We start from the raw sequence: 7800 nt of genomic DNA, 5'->3' as shown, positions 1-7800 counted from the left end.
TGTGTGTGTGTGTGTGTGTGTGTGTGTGTGTGTGTGTGTGTGTGTGTAGACGGGCTTCTTTGCTTAGCCCAGGCTGTCCTGGAACTAGCTCTGTAGAGCAGCCTGGCCTCACACTCACAGAGATCTGCCTGCCTCTGCCTCCCAAGAGCTGGGATTAAAGGCATAGTCCACCACCACCACCACCACAACAACAACAACCACCCAGCTTGGCTAATACTTCAAATTCTTTCAAATAGTGCCTCTCCTCCATAACCAAGCACTCAAATAGATAAGCCTGTGGTGGTCATGCTTATTCAAACCATCACACCATCAAAGTCAAGCTCTGAGCGGCCAGTTGTAAAGATACTGAAGACAAGGCCTTTCACTAAGGTCTGTCAAACAACAGCTGGTCTGGGCACCTAAGGCAGTTTCATGTGCCTTAGGTGTGTCCTGAGTAACTAGGCCCTAGGGACAACAGCCCTCTCTTACAGAAAAGAATAAGGGTGCAGTATCCTCCTAGCCTCTAGGTGTGCTCTGTGTCTTCCCAGACCGTTTTCAGCTAAGGCTTTGCACCCACACCTCACTGACACTAAAAGCACCACCTCCTTGACCAGGGCCCAGGGTGTGGGGAACTTTGGAGCAGAAAGAAACTTCATCACACGTGTATCTTACTATGCTCAAAACCCATAGGTCCCACAGGAAATTATAAAGTTTCTAAACCACATCATTCACGTGCAAAAACCGTAACAGGATGAACTACTCAGGTTTATTAAAAGTCAAAGACTGCTGGAAATGTAAGTTAGCTCTGACCTCCCGGGCAAAATGTGAAAGGTAAGCAGAAATAAATTCATTTATAAGTGAACAAAGAAACTCTCTGCCACTTCTTCCCCTGATAGCCAATACTGCCTCTCTTACCAACACAGGCAACATAGAATCTATTCATCACTGTCAAAGTAGCTAACACACACAACTTCTAGTCAGGCCGCCACTGTGTTTCTCCAGTCAGTATGTGCAAGCTGATGTATATTTTCAGGTTTGTGAAAATGAAAAAATCATGGGAACTCATGTTTTAAGATTTGATCTTGCTGGGCAGTGGCACACACCTTTAATCTCAGCACTTGAGAGGCAGAGGAAAAGTAGATCTCTGAGAGTTTCAAAGCCAGCCTAGCCTGCAGAGCGAGTTCCAGGATAGCCAGGGCTACACAGAGAAACCCCATCTTGAAAAAACAAAAACAAACAAAAATTGGATATTTGCTCTCAACTGGAGCTTCTGCGCGAAGATTAGTGTAACTAGGCAAGAGCGCCATTTTCTAATATGTTCTGCTATATTTTATACGTTCATTAACGCTTACTGCTAAGTATATGGATCACTGCTGCACAAGTCTCAAGCAAACACTTTGAAATAATCCTTACGCTATGGTGACGTGCGCCCTCTAGTGGAAAAGATAACTAATTCCCTGGTCAGGCTCAATTTCCTCGCTTCTCTAGGGCATTCATTCACAACTGTTTCTCTACTCCGGGTTCCTTAAGGCACTCTGGGAAGTCTCCAGATTCCCACGTTTAAGACCAAAGCAAAAGAAGTATGTTTCATACAAACTGTCTCAATTTACTTGCAAACAAATGACAAAAGAAAAAGATGAGTATACAATATTATGAGATATATTTTATGGTATAAAAACTAATTAAGAATTATACGCTTTTTTAATTTTATTTTATTAATTATACTTTATTCACTTTGAATCCCCCCATAAGCCCTTCCCCCCTTCCCTCCCAGCCCCATCCTCCCTTCCCCTCTTCACGCATGCCCCTCCCCAAGTCCACTGATAAGGGAGGTCCTCCTCTCCTTCCTTCTGATCTTAGTCTATCAAATCACATCAGGAGTGGCTGCATTGTCATCTTCTGTGGCCTGGTAAGGCTGCTCCCCCCTCAGGGGAAGGTGATCAAAGAGCAGGTCAATCAGATTATGTCAGAGGCAGTCCCTCTTCCCATTGCAGGGGTTCTAGGTTATCTCCATGCCTGGTACTTGGTTGGAGTATGAGTCTCTGGGAAGACCACTGTGTTCAAATTTTCTGGTTCTGTTGCTCTCCTTGTGGGGTTCCTGTCCTCTCCAGATCTTACTATTTCCCACTTCTTACATAAGATTCCATGCACTCTGCCCAACAGTTGGTCATAAGTCTCAGCGTCTGCTTTGATAGTCTGCAGGGCAGAGCCTTTCAGAGGCCCTCTGTGGCAGGTTTCTAGGTTGTTTCCTGTTTTCTTCTTCTGATGTCCATCCTCTTTGCCTTTCGGAATGGGGATTGAGCATTTTAGTCAGGGTCCTCTCTCTTGATTAGTTTCATATAACATAGGATAAACCTACTAAAATCTGTACATCTAAAGAACTATACCTTTATAACGTACAGTTTGAATAAGAATGGACCCTATCGGGTCTATTTGAATGTTTGGACCCTAATTGGTCCAACTGTTTTGGGAGGGATTATGAGGTGATCTATCTATCTATCTATCTATCTATCTATCTATCTATCTATCTACCTATCTCTATCTCTATCTCTTCCTTCTCTGCCTATCATGCTTCCCATCATGATAGTTATGAACTCACCCTCTTGAACCATAAGTCCCAAATTAAATGCTTTCTCTTATAAGTTGTCTTGGTCATACTATCTCATCACAGCAATAGTACAATAACTAAGACAGAGGTTCATACAGGGAGCAGTATATTTTGCTGTGTCGGGCCTGATCATGCTGCTTTCAGAGGGAAGAGAAAAACTTTAAAGCTTTGGTCTAGAAAATAAGTTGAACACTGTAAGGATTAACAGGCAGTTTTGGCAGGAGCTTGGAAGACAGTAGTGCTGAGAGCAATGTGGACTGTGGAGGAGGCCTTGTTCAAGAGGTTTCAGAGGGAAACAATAGTAACAACTGGATAAAAGATTGTTCTTATGATATCTCAGCAAAGAATGTGGCTGCTTTCTGCTTGTGCCCTAACAGTCTGCAAAGGGCTAAACTGAAGCATTTTGAACTAGTTTCATTGGCAGAAGAGATTTCAAGACAGCCTAACATTGACTCTGTTGGGTAGTTATTCCGTGATCACTTTCATGCAAATCTACAAAGAAAAAGAGCAAGCAGGGCAAAAGGAAGTACAAAATACACAATTTGTGGAGGAAAATAACACCCGGGAATGTGATGCTGAAGCCAAGTTTCTGGGAGCAGTTGCATGCTGGACAGGCAGAAGCAAGCAAGCGAGCTTCCTAGAGGCAGCCCATTCGATTTTGCATGGCTAGCAAATGGGTGTGTCCCTGGTTTAGCCAAGGACCCAAGGATTTTGCCTCAAGACTTATTGTAGCTCTACTGCCTTTCTGGCATGGCTGAGACCCTCACTGCTTATTGCTCCACTCTGTTGGGCAGATTTCCTGCAGATTATTTTGAAGATGTACCTTCATGACATAGTGCTGTTTAAACAAATTGATGATTTCTTAACCCCTAGTGAGGATTTTAAAGAATTTCTGACTTAATTCAAGTAATTTTAAACCCTCCTGCCACGTAACAAAAACTGCTAGGAGCTCTATGAACCTCCATATGCATTACACCAAGAAGGAAAACACAATTGAAACAAATTAATAATCAAGGAGATACCTTCTACGGTTCATCCAAGGATAAGGCCCAGGTGTACACCACAATAAGAAAAGCCATATGAATATAGAAACAAAGAATAAATGGTTAGCTATACAAGATAAGACAGCTGTTTCTTAGAAAAACCTTAACATAAAAAAAAACTTGCTTTGAACACATCAAAGTCATTTGAAATAAGAAAAAGATAAAACTTCTGCTTTGAACTCATAATGAGCATATAGATAAAACCACTGCTTTAAACTTAAGATAAACAAAATATTTGGTTAGATGTTAGGATCAGTAGTAACTCCACTTTTATGTAACAATTGTATCTATTTTACTGTAACTCCACTTTTATGTAACAATTGTATCTATTTTTGAATGATATAGTCCTTTTTCATTCATAAAGAACCTTTCTACTAAATAATATAAGAACCCAAGACAGAATTAAACAGTTGTTGAGGCTACCAGCTTCATCCAAAAATGTGTCCATCTGTATGTTTGTATGTCTAACTGTCTGTGTATAGTGTCTAGATATATGTGTGTATGTGTATGTTTACATTTATATCTGTATGTTTGTGTATGTCTGGGTGGATGGTGTCTTTGGGTACTCCCTTGTTTCGTCAATTGATTGTATGTGTCCAAGTGTGTTAGAGGTTTGTAAAGATTTACCTGCTTCGTCTGCCAAATGTGTATGTTTTGCATGCTCTAAGTTACTAAGATTAGTAAATGATAAGCTGACTGGAGCGTTTTATCAGCCTCTTTAATTAGGACTCTAGCTTGCAGCAAGCCTCTGTTCACTGCTAAGCCATTAAGTTAAAAGAAACTAAAGTTTTTTGTTGTTGTTTTTTGTTGGTTTTTTTTTTTTTTTCTTTTCACAACCCTTTGTATTTACAGCAAGAAACTGTCAGGGCTGTGCTGTTTGTATTCTGAGTTAAAAGATCCACCTGACTTAACTGATAAAGACCCTCTGCTGTTAAACAAAAGTTTTTAGCCAGAGAGCTGTTTTGGTGGCAGGGAAACCAAAAGGCCTGGATAGCTCAATTGATACAGTTTTAGACTCTGAATCTGAAGATTCTGGGTTCGATTCTCTGCTACCTCTCTCTTCCTTTGAAGACTCTTATGACCAGTGGTCCCTGGGAGTTAAACTGTATATATATATAGAGAGAGAGAGCAAGGCTACCAGCCTGAAAGATTAAGAGTTAAAGTATAGAGAGAAACGCCAGCCACCAGCTGGTCATCTCAGACTCTGAGGCCCACCTGGTTTACCCTGTGTGTTGGAGCTGGTCTCTGGTGTCAAGTCTTTTGCTCAAAGAGATAAAGAAAGGCCTGATGTTAAATGGAATAAAGGGGGTAATATGCTCAGGGTAAGACTCACACCCAGATAATCCTACAATTTGTGAAAAGAAAGGGCCTAAGGAAGTATGTGTTCCTAAAGAGCAACAATAAAGAAAAGCTTATACAAACGTAATTGAAGGAGTGGGCCATATCCTGTCCCCCTCAGGCAGCACCAGCCATGTGGTTGTGGCTTTAGAATCATGAAGAGTACAAGAGTAAGGAAGTTGTGGAATTTTCTTCATTGGTTAAAGAAATCTGCTAAAGCCAGGAATCTGTTAGGGTTATCTCTGCGTGAAAGCCCAGAGAGGCCATTGGATGAAGCTGTGAAGAAGAAGCTTAGATTTTCTTGGCGACCCCAAGATATTGGAGACTCCAGAGCCATGGACTACCTGCAAGGGAGAGCTGAATACAGGCAACAGAACCAGGCTAAAAGAGAAAAGTGTGTTTCAGTCATTAAAGAAGGGATGAGAGATTTGAGGAGCCATATAAGCCCTTGGACATGGGACTTAGCTCTATAGAATTTAGAATTTACCCTTCTTGGTTTTGGTCTTGCTTTGATCTAGTTTCTCCTCACTGTGCCCCTGTTCTTCCCTTTTGTAATGGTAATGTGTATTCTGTACCATGGTATGTTGGAAGTATTTAATTTGCTTTATGATTTTGATTTTATAGGAGGTTACAATTAAGAGACTGCCTTGGGTCTCAGAAAAGACTTTGGACTTTGGGCTTTTAAAGTATTGAGCCTGAAAGATTGTGGGATGTTTGAAGTTGAACCAAATTCATTTTGCGCCATATTATGACTACAAACCTATAGGGACTAGGAAATGGAACATGGCAGTCTGAATGAGAATGGCCTCCATAGGGCTCATATATCTGAATGTCTGACTCCTAGTTGACAGGACTGTTTTGGGAAGAATGAGGAGATATGGCTTTATGGGAGGAAGTATGGCACTGGGGTGGGCTTTGAGGATTTCAAAAACATAGCGGGCAGGCCTACCAATACCCCTCTCTTTGTTCTTTGCTTGTGGATCATAGGTAAGCTCTCAGCTTCCACTGCAACTCCATGCCTGCCTCCCTGCCTGCCATATTCCATACCATGATGCCCATAGACTCTAACCGCCTGGAACAGTGAGACCCAGATTAAATGTTTTATTTTATGAGTTGCCTTGGCTGTGCTGTCATGTCACAACAAGAGAAAAGTAACTGAGATGGGTCTAATATTTTTTTTTAATCTGTGTTGTGAGCTAACAAGTGACACCTGCATAACGTAAGAAACCAAAGCCAAGGACTCTGCTGTACTGCACACAGCATCCGCAGCAGTTGCTAGGCAACGCAGAAGGCCCTTTGTTTCACAGACATGCTTCAGAGGAGCAGCATCTGAGTGTGGGATCTTTATGAAGGGCTGTAAGCATGTCTGGCCTCTGTCCAGGGGGGACCCTGCATCTGTTCTGTGATGGACACACCTGCCCTTTGCGTTGTGTACAAAAGATCTCCATCTTCCAAAATATTTGCTGTAAAGACACTCTCAAAGAGATCACTTGGAACAAAGAGGGGTCCCACTGTTCCACAGGAATGCAAAAATATGAAAAAAGCATGAAGAAATGTGCCCCAATAATAAAGATTGTCGTGAGATCATGAGAAAGAATAAACACTATAAGTGATTCCTGAAGAATTTCTGGAAGAGGAAGCTATTAAAGGCCTAGGAGTCCTTAGTATTTTCATTCTAATAAAAGCAGGTCACTATTAAACAGAGGAATGATAATAGTTTTTTTAAAATCTTTTCAAAATCATGTCTAATGTCACAACAAAATTCCCAGTAATTCTATGGGAAAACAGCCTGTGCCAGCAAGGAAATATGAATCAAGGGAGAGATTATCAGGGTTCATGTAAGAACTGAGCGTCTTATGTGAGGGAGATGGTTTAGTGGGATGAGTACTTGCTTCACAAACATGACGATCTGAATTTGGATCCTCAGAAGCCAGGTAAAGCTGAGCATAGCTGCATATGTTCACAAACCCAGCACTGGGGACTGGGTGCTGTGGAGACAGGAGGATACCTGAAACTTGCTAACCAGTCATCATTGAAAAAAGTTCCAACTCCAGGTTCAGTGAGCAATTGTTTCTCAAAGGAATAAGGCAGTGAGTAATTGAGGAAGGCTCCCAATGCTCTCCTTTGACCTCTGGAGGGGTAGAGATGTGTTCATACACACACACACACACACACACACACACACACACACACACACACACACGACCACAGAAGAATTCCAAGTCTCACATCAAGAAATACTGTCCATACCAACAACACACAGAGGAACATGGCTGGCTTAAGAATCAAGGAAGAAAAGAAAGAAAGAAAGAAAGAAAGAAAGAAAGAAAGAAAGAAAGAAAGAAAGAAAGAAAGAAAGAAAGAAAGAAAGAAAGAAAGAAAGAAAGAAAGAAAGAAAGAGAGAGAGAAAGAGAGAAAGAGAGAAAGAGAGAAAAAGAAAGAGAAAGAGAGAAAGAAAGAGAAAGGAAGAGAAAGAAAGAGAGAGAGATGGAGAAAGAAAGAAAGAAAGAAAGAAAGAAAGAAAGAAAGAAAGAAAGAAAGAAAGAAAGAACGAGAGAGAAAGAAAGAGGAAGAAAGAGGAAGAAAGAAAGAAAGAAAGAAAGAAAGAAAGAAAGAAAGAAAGAAAGAAAGAAAGAAAGAGGGAGGGAGGGAGGGAGGGAGGGAGGGAGGGAGGGAGGAAGGAAGGAAGGAAGGAAGGAAGGAAGGAAGGAAGGAAGGAAGGAAGGGAGAGAAAGAAAGCAATAAGGATTTTTAAAAAAGCATTTTTAATTTTTTTAATTTATTACAATTTATTCATTTTGTATCCCATCTGTAGCCCCCTTCCTCAGCCCC

This window comes from Psammomys obesus, unplaced genomic scaffold (assembly GCF_907164565.1).
Source record: "Psammomys obesus unplaced genomic scaffold, mPsaObe1.curated_primary_1811, whole genome shotgun sequence".
Taxonomy (NCBI): Eukaryota; Metazoa; Chordata; class Mammalia; order Rodentia; family Muridae; genus Psammomys; species Psammomys obesus.
This window is presented reverse-complemented; position numbering follows the sequence as displayed.